Raw genomic sequence first — 14,208 nt, 5'->3', positions numbered from 1 at the left:
AATTGTGGTCAACATGAGCTGAATGCCTTCCTTCACTTGCTGAACTACAAATCGAAAACAGCACAGAAAATTGACATCATTGCTCACAACATCTCCTTCTGTTCGCTGATTGGCTGGGTACAAAATGTACCAGAGGGAATTCAAGTCACAGACAGAAAGAACAGATTGTGATGTAAGCAAAGCTTGAATCAAGCAGAGTAGCACAGGAAGGGAATAGCAAGGCTTATTCAAAGTCTAACAAGACTAAATTTTCCATTTTCTGCAGCCATCATGATGTCTCTGGACCCTTCCAGCAATGCTGTTTCTGATTAATGCATTTTACAAAATCTACATTAGTATTTATCTAAAGTTTTTGTAGTATCAGAAAATAAATGAGTTGGGTAGCCATACTGCTTTTTAAAGTTTAGGAATAAAATACTTTATAAATGGGTCTGTAGTTATTTGGACAGAAGTTGGGTTTCCCAAGAACTGGTTCAACAACATGATTAATTGAACAGGAGCAGCTTGAAACGCTGCCAGCGCACTAAGAAACGGTTAATTGGAAATATTTATTCTAACAGAAACAGGTAATTTTGTCCAAACTTATTTTCCATAACAGATTTTTGTGTTGATGGTTTTATAATTCTTGTTTTTCCTCATGAGAATTTTACATCATTGCTTATTCTTTTATTTTTCAAGCAATAATGCTTAAAAAAGGCACAAAAGTCTTGAGGGCTATAATCTCTCATTGCTGTATATTCAAAGTTTGTAAGGAGATAAAGATTATAATGATTGCTTTTGAGCTTAGAGTGGTTTGGATGTGAAAGGGCAGGACTCTTTATTTGATCAAAGTTAATTCAGCTGAGTATCATTAACATGGTTTCCTTTGTTCACAAACTCTGAGTGTCAAAAAGCACACAAAAGCTGCTTATTAGATAATAGAGACCACTGAGTGAAGGAATTTAGATGAGCTAAATCCACATTGCACTGCATGTTCTTGCTTAAAACTTGAGGCAAGGCTTCACTAAAATAAACATCACAAATAATGGCTGGTGTCTGAATGGCTGCAAAGCAAACATTTAAAATATTCTCAGCATAGCTGAAAAGACAAACATGGTGACAAAAGATTTTATCCAATGGGCTGAGATTTTACAAGCAGAACATTAGAAAGTTAAATGTAGCTCTGTGGCCTTTGCTCTTCTCCTATTGAGGTTTTGTTTGTTTAAGAGCATTAGATCCTGGAAGCTCTTCTGGTGCTTAAGAGGGAGGGCAAGCTGGGTGTCAGGGGGGATGTTCCAGCTCAAAAAACCAACCAGTCGCTTTTGTTATTCAACTTTTGGCTTGAGACAAAGAGGAGGATGAGGTTTCATATTGTCTAGGTTTTAATTTCAGTAACTTGAAGTTATGAAACTTCTGCTTGGAACATTTGTTTTGAGTTTATTATTAAAAATCCTTTGAGTTTGAATTGGTAATAAAAAAAAAAAGTCAAAACATTATATTTGGAAATAAGGGTAAAAAACAGTTAACAAAAAATGAAAATTTGCATGCTAATAAGACTGAAGTGAAGTGTTGGAGAAATAAAAACTGGAAGCTCTTAATGGTTTGCTACACAAAGTGTATTCAAATTAAAGCCCTGAAAACTACTGTTTTTAATGTTTAGAATGGCAGTACTGACATGTCAACTGGTAAAGGATTTAGTTCATCCCAAAGCATTTTGATTAGCATGTGCACTGATTATAGTGTCCCATCTTGTTTGTATCCAGCAAAAAATAAGACTGAATACTCAAATGACATAAGTTGTTGAAATAAGAGGACTAACCATAAAGATGGAAAGAGATGGGAGCAATTTGTTGTTTCTAGTTGAGTTGACCAAAGTTATATTAATTAAAAAAAATTTAGTCTTGAGTATTTTTGGGAATCTTCTAAAACCCTCAAATGAGTAAGTTTGTGTGTATGTATTGGGTGTCTTTCATAGATCCAAAAGTAGCTCAAAATGCATTTTGTAAAACTTCAAACAGTTTATTGAAAATGTGAATTGTAATGAGATTGTTCAAAAGTGTATTATTAAAATAATGCATAAATATTGGTTAAAACAATAACAACAAAGAATGCATTATAATTGCTTGGTTTGATGACTTTAAAATAACACAATAATAATTCAAAAAATAGGTGTGACTGAATAAATATAATTTGCAAGCTAGGATAAAAAGTCTCAAGCCAGGTTGTGATTTTTACAAAGCAATTGTTGATATATGCAGTACTGACTTCCGATAATATAAGAGTAAATATGAAGAAATGGCTCATAATCACATCCAGTTACTTACACCCACCCCAAACCTCTTCTATTGTCTCACACTCTGTGGAACAGCTGAGCAGCGCAGAGATTCCTCAGTGTGCCTCACCCACGTTGTGCAATGAAGAGGGAAATGTCTTTACAGAATTAATTTAGTTGACTTCTGCTTATAAATCTTTTTCTGGGACACAAGAGTTGAAACAATATTCCACAATCATACAGTTAGTATTTTGACTTTCAAAACAGTACCAATATATTTTTAAAGAGCTTACATATATAAGCTGCACACATATTTGATGAACTGGATGTTATATGCCGGGGTCACTTTTTCTTCAGTACCATAACTGACCTTTGCCAGATGATGGTACAATTTACACTATGTGCATGATGCAAACACTGCAAATGCTAATTACTCTGTCTGTAATGAAGATATATATATATATATATATATATATATATATATATATATATATATATATATATAAATTTGAGCAGACTTTTGTCTAAACTCATGCATGTTAACTCATTTAAATTTGGGCAGATTAAAATCAACAGAGAGATTGCATTTGCTCATCAGAGCTATTTTAGAAGCATTGTGAAGTTTCAGGAATTTCTGGTTTGGACACTGTAAGCATTGTTTTCTAAATTTGTATAAGCATTTTGCTACTAGTGGTACTAAAGACAGAAGCTCTGACATGACAAACGTAGTGTAACGTAGGCCAGCAAAGACCATCCCTGCTGCTCCTTCCAACAAAGAGCAGCTTCAGGAAAAAAATCAACATTTTTATGCGTTTTGCTGAGGAGACTGCACACCTCATCTCCCAGCAAACGCAGTGTGACTCCAGTGTATAACGGACAACAACAGAAGAACCCAGCAGAACAGCAGCAGCAGGCCAGTTTACACACTTACAGTGTAAGGGAGAAATAGGTTACCCTCTGTTCCATCAAACAGAAGACACAATATATTACAGAGAGTGGTTGCTCTCATTAGCTCAGGTTTAGGACCATCCGGTGCTAAATCGGCTGGATCCAGTCGAGGCTTCCAAGATGTATGAACCTGGTTCTTCCTAAGGTAGAAGGGAAATGAACTATTTCAGGCTGTCACCATAATGTAGTTCTTCTTAAAAATGTCGTCACACAGCTGTTTTTTCTTATAGAAAATAGATGGTTGCTGCAACAATTATGTGTTGCACATTTTTCATTGTTTTGACAAAGTCAAATATGTCTCTCTAATATTTTTCTGTTTTACTTTTTTATTGTTTTCATTTTGCACTGGCATGGCACTAGCAGCAATTTCATGTTGTTAACGTTCAGTCTGAGCTCAACTCATGAAACTCTGAAATGGCGGGATAGAATATATATATATATATATATATATATATATATATATATATATATATATATATATATATATATATAAATATGAAACAGAACTTTGTCTAAACTCATTTATGTTAACTCATTTAAATTTGGGCAGATTAAATCAACAGAGAGATTGCATTTGCTCATCAGAGCTATTTTAGAAGCATTGTGAAGTTTCAGGAATTTCTGGTTTGGACACTGTAAGCATTGTTTTCTAAATTTGTATAAGCATTTTGCTACTAGTGGTACTAAAGACAGAAGCTCTGACATGACAAACTTAGTGTAACGTAGGCCAGCAAAGACCATCCCTGCTGCTCCTTCCAACAAAGAGCAGCTTCAGGAAAAAAATCAGGAATCAAACAGAAGACACAATATATTACAGAGAGTGGTTGCTCTCATTAGCTCAGGTTTAGGACCATCCGGTGCTAAATCGGCTGGATCCAGTCGAGGCTTCCAAGATGTATGAACCTGGTTCTTCCTAAGGTAGAAGGGAAATGAACTATTTCAGGCTGTCACCATAATGTAGTTCTTCTTAAAAATGTCGTCACACAGCTGTTTTTTCTTATAGAAAATAGATGGTTGCTGCAACAATTATGTGTTGCACATTTTTCATTGTTTTGACAAAGTCAAATATGTCTCTCTAATATTTTTCTGTTTTACTTTTTTATTGTTTTCATTTTGCACTGGCATGGCACTAGCAGCAATTTCATGTTGTTAACGTTCAGTCTGAGCTCAACTCATGAAACTCTGAAATGGCGGGATAGATACATACCTGTGCATTCTTATTTTTATAGACATTTCAGTTTTATTTCTTTTGAAAGTTTATGCATTCAAGCAGAATTTTAGTGCATAGTCCGAGAAGCAGACCTGTGCATTTGAAAGGTCAGATAACACAGAAGACAAAGATGGATCTTTATAATTTCTCATAATTGTTTTCTCTACCCTTTTATAAAATAATTTCCATACCAGTATTTTCCTTAAGTTGGTTAACCACTACCAAGCATGCCCGGCTTGGTTTTTTTATGACAAGATAAAACATTGTGGTTTCCCCCTAAAATGATGACAAATCATGTACATGTTGCACACAGACACATCAAACAGATCATCTGCTGAACCTGCATGAAAATGTTCTGCAATTAGTTTGTGTTTTGGTTTGATGATCCTTTGTACCCTGAGGCTACTTGAATTATGAGATGAATTTGCCTGTCTCACTTCATCATACAATGCCAGTCTCTGGCAGCAGCTTTCTAGGTAAAATGTCACAAAAAAGGATAGTTCTTCAAAATCTATTGGATCTCTTATCACAGAGAAAGAAAGAATAACAAATTCTTCACACATTTTTAAATGAATCTTCAAAGAAATGGTTCATCAAGTCTATTTCAAGCAAACATTTAAACTTTTACATAGAAAACACAATTCTGGTCAATACATTTGCCATCATAACCAGTAAAGGTAATTAAAGCAAATCTGTTTTCAGGGATTTCAAGCATAGTTCATACATTTTCATCAGAGTTTAGATCGACATCATTCATTAGCCTGTTTGAACATCTAATAGTGTCCATGTGGGGTTAAAAGAGTTGATTTAAAGTTAACATGTAGCTGTTGTAACATCTTCAGGAATTAAATGATGTTGAAAGGTTGAAACACACTGCACATGTAATTCCAGCCACTGTGTCTAGTGCACCACTAGCCTCTGCTTGACTCCCTCAAATATACAACTTATCAGTGTTGCAAAATAACTGACTTTTCTCCAGAAGCCTTCTGAGGTTGTTGGGATGTATTCAGATCTTTTTAGTTTACAATAACCTTACAAACTAAATCTTTGTGAAAATAGTGGTGTTTTACTCAGATAAGGCACAGAGAAATGCAGCAAAGGTCTGGAGGCCAGGAATCCAACCCTGGAAGGCCGTGTCAAAGAGCCTCCTCACATGAGGCACCTGTTCTATCTCTACACCACTCGTCCCCTGAGACTAATTTTGTAGTAAAACAGGAAGTTGTTATTGGGTTGTTGATCTATGAGACTGACAGGTTTAACTAATAGTTAAAGTCATAGACAAGATACTAAACAAACTTGTATTGTGCAACAACAGTTGCCTAACAACACTGAAGTTGTAAGCAGATTTGAGGTTTTGCATGCGTTAAATGGCAGGGCAATTTCACAGTTTTCTGAAATCTGGTATGCCTTTAATCATCCACCAATCAAACAGGAACTAGAATATTCAGTTGGAAATGCATACAAATCTTTAATCTCTTTGTGGAGACAGAAAATGGATCACTTTCACTGATTGTTTTGACACTATAACCAGAAAAGCAACTTAAACACCGCAGTATTTAGATGGCTGAAATTTACATCCTTTATACTACACTGATTCAGGATTTTTTCCTCAGTTTTCAAAACCAAGAAACATTGTCTAAAGCATTTATTCCAAACCTTACATTTGGTGATATATAATTGCTACGTCCAGTTTTCACAAATTTCCAAACTCCTCTTATTATATCTGCTCCACCATCAAAGGCCACCTGTCCGAGAGGCCCGGCGGGAGGCTGAAGGCCAAATCTCCAGCAACATGTCATATTTATGATTAACATTCCTGCCCGGGTCTCATTTAGCAGCTCTGTCAACAGGTGGACGCAGGGCAAGAGGAGGCTCTCAGACACAATAATTGGGGGGAATTCTGAGCGTGTCCTTCATCACTGCTAATAATGAGACAGGTGAAAGAAGGAGCAGAATATGTCAATTTCTGTCTGTTTTCATCCCCTTCCCAAGATCTTCTCTAGTGAAGAGAAAGATGATAGTGCATGCAGTTTCAGTACATCAGAGGGATAAAATGAATTAAAGACTACAGGTGTCACAAGTGGAGGAAAAAAATGTGTAACTGGTGTCAGTTGACGTCCTTCTTCCTGTTAAGGGCACTTTTCATTTCTTTTTTTTTTTCAAATTAGAAACGAAAACTGAGAAAAGAGGGAGATTTAATTTCTTTTCAAGGACCTGGGGTTAGAAAATCCTGTGAAAGCAACAGCTGTTGTTTCTTTTGCTCCAAACAAAAGGCCAAGGACCCACTGGAAGCTGATATGCCAGTCAGAAACATGTAAAATGAAACGGCTGCAGAGAAATTAATCAGTTCTTAGATCCGTGATAATTTGCTGCTCTATGCAAAGCTACTCCAACAAGCACAGACATTTTAGCCCTTTTGCTTTCACTTCAGAAGCAGAAGAAAAACTTGTACAATCAGACAAAGAACAGTTAATTTATTCAGCTCGGTGGCCAGCAGGGAGGTGAAAAACAAACGAGTAAAGAAAAGCACAGAAAATGTGACACGAATACAACAAAGCTTTGTAAACCTGTGTTTTTGATGCAATTCACAGCTAATAATTTAAAGGGAGGGGAATAATTTATTCCCAAACCACACAGCATAATTTTCATTTAACAAATATACAAACTTTATTTCCAACATTTTGTTTTGAAAATCTGGAAGTGATTGTCTGGCTCATAAATCCAAAGACACATTGAGCAAGACCTTATGCTACTACAACTACAGAAACTGTCTTAAGACCGAATGTCGCTGTCAAAGTGTGGGGAAAAATAGCTTTGCAGTGTGGATGATGTCATCTCAGAGTTTGAAGCCACAAGTTGGTCTCTAATCCAAATATTTACATCTTTCTCTCTGCAAATCCAGTTCTGGAGTCTCATGTTTGACTGTTTTGCTAAATATTCACACAACTCCAAGTCAAACAGACATTCATAAATTCTCCACTGTGTTGTGTCATGGGTTTTAGCATCAGGCTCTCCTGATACTAGCTGTTTGAAGTACAGATAAAAGTACAGGAATTATACATAGTAATCATAAGAACTAGCACTAATAGAGTTCTGAATGCAGCAGCTGCATTCAGAACTGACTCCCCTTCTGTAAATGTTAGACAATTAAAGCCAAGGTTCATTTTATGGGTACTGATTATTTTTCAGGGGGATTTCACCTAAAAAAATCTAAAAATTGTTGAGAATAATTGATTAATGGAAGGAAAATGGTGCATGGTTTCATTAGAATCTTTTTTGTAAAGCAAAAAGCCCAAATCAACTTTAAAGACATCTTCGAATAATCCTTTTCATGGAAACAAACTAATACTTGATTAAATTCTCCCTGTTTACTGGCTCAGATCACAGCATCTGGTTCCCGTATTAACTTTCGATGCTCCTACTTCAGACCAATAAACGTTCTCACATGTATTGTGGTGACAGATTTTGGTTCCTTTTTTATTTTCTTCTCTGTGAAAAGCAACAAAACATCCCAAAAAAGTTACAAGTTAGCAAACTAATCAACTGCTTTGGACCGAACTAAACAAACTACAGGGGTGAAAATGTCCTCAGAATATTTGGTAATGAAGAGAAGCTAAATCTGGATGACTTGATGGTGTTTCTGCAAATTTTTAGGTAAGTAAAATTTGGATCTACGTTATCAGATTCAAACTCATTGATGCCTTTTTAGACTTGTGATGTTTTGTGCATAATTACAAAATCTAAGTATGCTGGAGGCTTTTTCTCTTGGTTATTGTTCCAAGCATTTGTTAAGTTGTGTACAAAGGCATAATCAGCATAATTTTCTTGGTTAGTGCATGTCTTTTTGCTCTGTGTTACTTTTGCTGACAAAAACAACCCTCCCACCACCTTGCCAGAACTGCAGCCTGTTCACTTTCACTCATGATCGTCCCCTCCCCCCTAAGCATACATGCAAGCACACAAATCTTGTTTCTAGCTCCAGACATTACGAACTCCCCGTTTTACGGCCCGCCCTCCTGTGCTGTTTCTATACTGTCCTTAGTGTGATATATATGTGGTTCAAGAAAGAACTCGCTCAACTTTGTGTCTTCACTAACAGGCTCATGAACTGGACTTTTATCTGTGGGCTGAAAGAAGAGTAAACAAGAAAAATAAATAAACCTGACTTTTACTTCTAGATTATGATCTCAATCAGTTGTGCTATATTGTTTTGCATAGTTCAGTTGTATAGTCATGTCCAGTTCTACCACTATGTATCACCACATTGTTTATAACAATCCAGTGCTGGAAAAGTGGGGCACCTATTTATGTTTATATTCTTTCAGATATGAATCCCAAAGATGAGTAAAGTTTGACTGTTTTCAGAATGACAAGAATGAGGAACTGCAGAAGAAGTGGAATGTGTCTGTCCTGCATTTTCTGTTTTCTTGTTCATAGGTTCAATCTTGTTCCCTAAAACAATGCAGATGCATCTGAAAGAACCTCCTGCTCCATTATAAACCGAAGCACAAAGAGAGCTTTATTCCTGACCCTGAATCACCAGTTGCTTTGCTAAACTACACAATTGTGTGCGCGGCTATTGGGGCCTAAACTGGATTATTCATTATGGGTTCAAGTCATGTGAGCTCAGTTTATTAGAAATTCATCACATTTAGAGATGTATGGATTAATATATGTAACACAGAGACAGACAGAGTTGGTGTGGGTAAGACTTTTAAAGACAACAGTGGCTTCTTTCTGCCTATTTTTTGTGCTTAGCAATTACTGGAGAAATACAATAAAGTGGCATCTTATTGTGAAGCATTAGCAACAAGAAAAAAAAGGAAACGGCTAAAAAAACCCAGCCCTTTTTTGTTTGTTTATATTGTATTTGCTGCTTTTGAAATTAAGTGATTGCTTCCTGTTCCAAACTCCACTCAGCACTTCCTCTGCAGCCACTTGTTGGACTTCAAACGCAGATGTCCTCTGCCCTGAACCCCTTTCGGCAGAGGAGTGAAGAGCGGCATGTCGAAGGCTTTTGCATGTGTTTGCTCTGGGGATTTCACTTGAAGATGTTTACAAATGCCTCTGCAGGAAGCTCAGCACAAAAAGAGATCCAAAAAGCAACGTTTAGAAGGTCATACTGAGCCTGTATGGATCATTTACTAATCTGGTGAGTACACAAAAACCCACAGTTACTGAACAGCATATGTATATAAACTGAACTGGACCAACACCCTATATGAAGATGTGTATTTTTTAAGCAGGTTTTGTTTTACATGCTGTCCAAATAAATGCATAACTCACAAAAACACAATGGTTTCAATGTTTTAAGAATTACTGAAATAAAAATGAAGCATCTTGCAGTGCCTTGCAAAAGTGTATTTGACCCTTCAACATACAGACTGATTTTCAAACTTGTTTTTCAAAGTTTATCAAAACAAAGTCTGAAAGTGTGGCATATACATATATATTTAATGCCAATTAACCAATCCTATTTAATAAAATCCAGTGTGCCCAATTGTCTTCAGAAGTCACCTAGTAAGTAAATTATTTATTTTATTCTCAATAGAACTATAACTTGATACCCTTAAGGTGTTTAGTTTAGAAAAACTCAGTTCAGTTCCCCCCCTTAGTGCAGTTCATTTGTGAAGGTGTGAATACTGCAACTACACAAGGGTGTACACAAAAACCACTTTACTGACACCATGTGATCTTAGAAACTCTAGATATAGTAAACAAACTGATAAACAATGGCAGTGCATCTTTTTCATAAAACTTTAAAGATATCTTCTCAAAGTTATCAGAGTACTTCTCATAATTTTTCATGAAATAGTACAATGAAATAAACTAATGATGTGACTAATTTCTCCATGTTTCCTACCAGCTCAAAATCTGCTTCTTGTATTTACAGTTGTTGCACATACCTCAGACCAATAAAGAGAATGAATGTTCCCATGTGGGGTGTGGTAACAGATTTTGGTTCGCTTGGGTTTTTCTCTGTATGAGAAGTACACAAACTAACCTGATTCAGACCAAAGTAAATAAACTATAGCTAGGTGTAAAAATGGTCTTGCGGAACATTTATAAGCAAACAATAAAGACCAAGAAATTGAGTGAAAGTTGTGGAGAAGTTTAAAGCAATGCTCAATCCATTTTTAAGACCTACCAAGACTAAAACTATCCCCCCAAGCAAACAGATTGGGTAAAGGGAGCAATAATCAGAGAAGCAGCCAAAAGGTTTATGTATCTTTGAAGGAGTTCTAGTTGAATGAAACCCAGCCTGATCTTTGTGGCCCACAAGCAAAATGTGAAGGAAAATTAACTTTGGACAACATCCTGAACACAACATCTCTAAGATAACATTTGTTAGAGGCAGCATCATGCTGTGGAAATAGCTGATAAAATATGGTGAAGTTTGAAGTTGAAAGGTGACCAAATCCTAAAAAGTTGAAGGATTATGAACACTTAAATAAAGACTTAAAGTAACGGTACGTTGAGAGACACAACCAGTAACCAGTGTTATGATCCTGACTCTTCTCTTAACTTTTAGGGCTTCCGTTTGTACTCAGGTTAACAAAGCGTCTCGAGCCAACCAACATATTTATGACCTACAGTCTTTGCCAGGGCAGTTCTGTGTGAAGCTCTTCTACTGCCTGCTCTCCACTGAAAGGACAAGAAAACATAAAAGAGGAAATGAATGCGTGAGGGATGAATACGTGGCCCTGGGGGTCAGTTTAATGGAGTGAGACCCCCAGCCCCTATTGACTTCCACAGCTAAACTATTAACTTCTCACAATTCCCATGCTTTGGCCTCATTATTCATTTTCAGGGAGAGAACTTTTTTTCTATTTAAATAATTAGTGTTGCTTTAATTTAAATGCTTGCCCAAAAATAATTAGGAGTTATTTGTTAATTTAGGTTGTAGATTGAGAAGCACAGGAAATACAGAACAGAAATGTACTTTCAAACTTTCCCATTAGAGCCAAAATTGATGCAAACAAGACAGTTTTAATTTATAATTTTCCCATGTATTGTATTTTTTTTGTACACTACTTGTACTTCTCTGTACATTTATCATAATCCAAACATCACTGCATATTTGTAAGTGCAATTTGTTGCTTCACATCATATAGTTGTGAAAATTGAGATTATTTTCTCCAAAAGACTAGAACATGAGCTCCTTAAAAATTCATGTGGCCTGTTGAGACGTCCAGTTAGCTAAGAATCCCACTGACTTGGCTGCACGAGTGTGTGGGTGTGTTTGTGAGGAGGGGGGTGTTATCAATAACAAGAGAAATGGGTATGTTTCTTTAAGACAATCCTATAAATGGTGGCCCGGTCACCGCCTCCTCATCGGAAGGGGGTTGGATGCAGTTTGAGTTTTCCTTGGTGGGTCAAGTGAACCATTGAAGTTTGAATGGGCTGCCATGGCAGATTACTCTGCACAGCTGTCCCCCTACCGTGGAAATTAAGTTATGCCCCTTGTCAGCAAGTTTTGTGTTTTCTCTGCCCTTCCCCCCCTTCCCTTTGCCTGTATACTCCTCTTCCTTAAATAGTTGAGGCCCCCACAAAGGTGCACATATGTAGAAAAAGCCTTCAGATGTGTGGGTAATCATGGGAGAAAAATTCAGATTAGTTATCTTGGTATGAAACCGACCTGCATTCCTTCACAAAGAAACACACTTCCTGTTGCAAATCAGTGCATGTGCATACGCATCAAGTCTACACGCATAAAAAAGGCCCCGCTTTTAAATCAGAGGGCGGCCCGAACTTTTTGTCTCTGTGCTTCTTGGACGGCATCCTGCTGCACTTGTGGCCCCTGCCTGATGTTTTGTTTATTTGTGGGGGAAGTTGTTTGTGTTGTGGTCACAGTGAAAGACAAACACTTCAGCTCTTCTAGCGATGTGTGAACACGCTGAGGACCTCCCCCTACAAAAGCCTGCGAGGCAGCCGGACCTAAGGGCGGTTACAAGCTGAAGGAGCCACTAAAGCTAAAAGCAAACAGAATACATTTTGTATCCCACAGTTTGAGTTCGGCCCTTTTGTAATTTACTTCAAAAAGTCAAGACCTTCCGACTTTTTGAAATCAGAAATGTACTTTCAAGAAGATGCTTCAATGCTTGAACTACTGTTTGTGGAGCAAGATCTGAATATTCACCAGCATTATCAGTTTACAGACTGTGAAAGTATTTGCCCTCTTACATATTTCTTGCGTTTGCTTAACATCAAACTATTTTGATATCAGAAAAAAACAACTTCATTGAATAAAAAATATATATATATTATTATTTTAGATATGTGAAGGGGAATAAGCTGTCAAGTACATAGTGGCCATTTTTAAATGATGAATTAAGTTTTACCAAACACTTTTTTACCTCCATTCTACCTCCATTCTGCTTGACCTATAAAATCAAGAAACTACTTAAAAAGAACCTATATAACAGCATGACCTAGACTACGAGATCTTAAAGACCAATGCACCATTCTTAAATTCATTAGGTTACAGACAACATGAGAAATAAATTCAATCTGGAAAGCTTTACTCCAGTGAACTACAACTAGAGCCAATGGAGAAAATATGGATTAGCTGTGAATCTGTCCAGTCAGGGCTGTACTAATATAATATTAAGAGTGTTTCAACAAATCATTTAAGATGTCACTAAATAATTCCCAATTATATCATTGCAGCTTTCACTTGCCTCAGGATCATTGTTCATAAATAAATGATAAGAACGAGTATTTGCCATAATGGCCTAAGGCTAAACACAACATAGAGCCCTCGCCAAGATCTCCCAAACAGCAATCCACAAGATAAGATATACAGTACCAACAGTCAAACACGGTGGTGGTGGTGTGACTGTCTGGGGCTTTGGTGTGGCTCTAGAATGTACACAATTTGCTCTGAATGATTAACAACAATGCTCGGACATCAGTTTATGACCTTGGGTTTACGTGTACTGTGATACTGCATGGCACATATGAATGGTTCAAAAAAGGACAAAGCACTCCAACAAATTAAGTCTACTAAACATTATTCTGCCAAGAATAATGGAACAAATGTTAAAAGGCTTATGGAAGCCAATCATTGTAACTGACTGATGCCATTTGTTACCACCAAGGTTGGCACAAGAACCCATTTGGTACCACAATGTGAAAAACATATTTTGCATAAATTTGTGTAAGTAAAGGATATAGAGGCAAAGTTTTTAGCTGTCATTGACTTTCAGTGAAGAGCTGAGTGGTTGGTGGCTGTAGAGGGGAGGGTTGTTGATTTATGACGACAGTTGTTTTTGACAAAAGGCAGCTAAATCAAGACATTGCAGGTCATTAGGCTATCAGTCAGCAGGGGGAAACTTAAACGAGTGTGTACCACTGTAGTTACAGAAACAAGGCTTGGGGATAATGTCAGCAACATTTTAAAAAAGGCGAAAAGTCTTTAAAAATGTTAGGAAACAACACAAGGATTTCTAACAAAGCTTTTCATTAGTTTTGTCAAATTATTGTATTTTATTTGATTAAAATTAAGCATTCTAGCTTAGCAATACTACAGCTTTCAACAAAAGCCATGATTACTGACAAAAAGTGACTTCTTCTTTTATCTTTAGCCATTATATAAAGTTTTATGAGCAAAAAAAAAAAACATTCCACACTGATTTACATTACTGTCATTCAGTAGGCATAAAAATGGTTGCTAATGCAACGTAGTGATCAGAAGTGCACATTAAAAACAAAAAAAGCCTCTTAAGTGCTTGCAATACATCCCATCTAAAATGTCCAGTCTTATTTATTAAAGCTAATTAGATTTCTTTTTTGTTTG

The sequence above is a fragment of the Gambusia affinis genome, linkage group LG03 (genome assembly GCF_019740435.1).
Source record: "Gambusia affinis linkage group LG03, SWU_Gaff_1.0, whole genome shotgun sequence".
In the NCBI taxonomy this organism is placed as follows: domain Eukaryota; kingdom Metazoa; phylum Chordata; class Actinopteri; order Cyprinodontiformes; family Poeciliidae; genus Gambusia; species Gambusia affinis.
Note: the sequence above shows the minus strand (reverse complement) of the source record.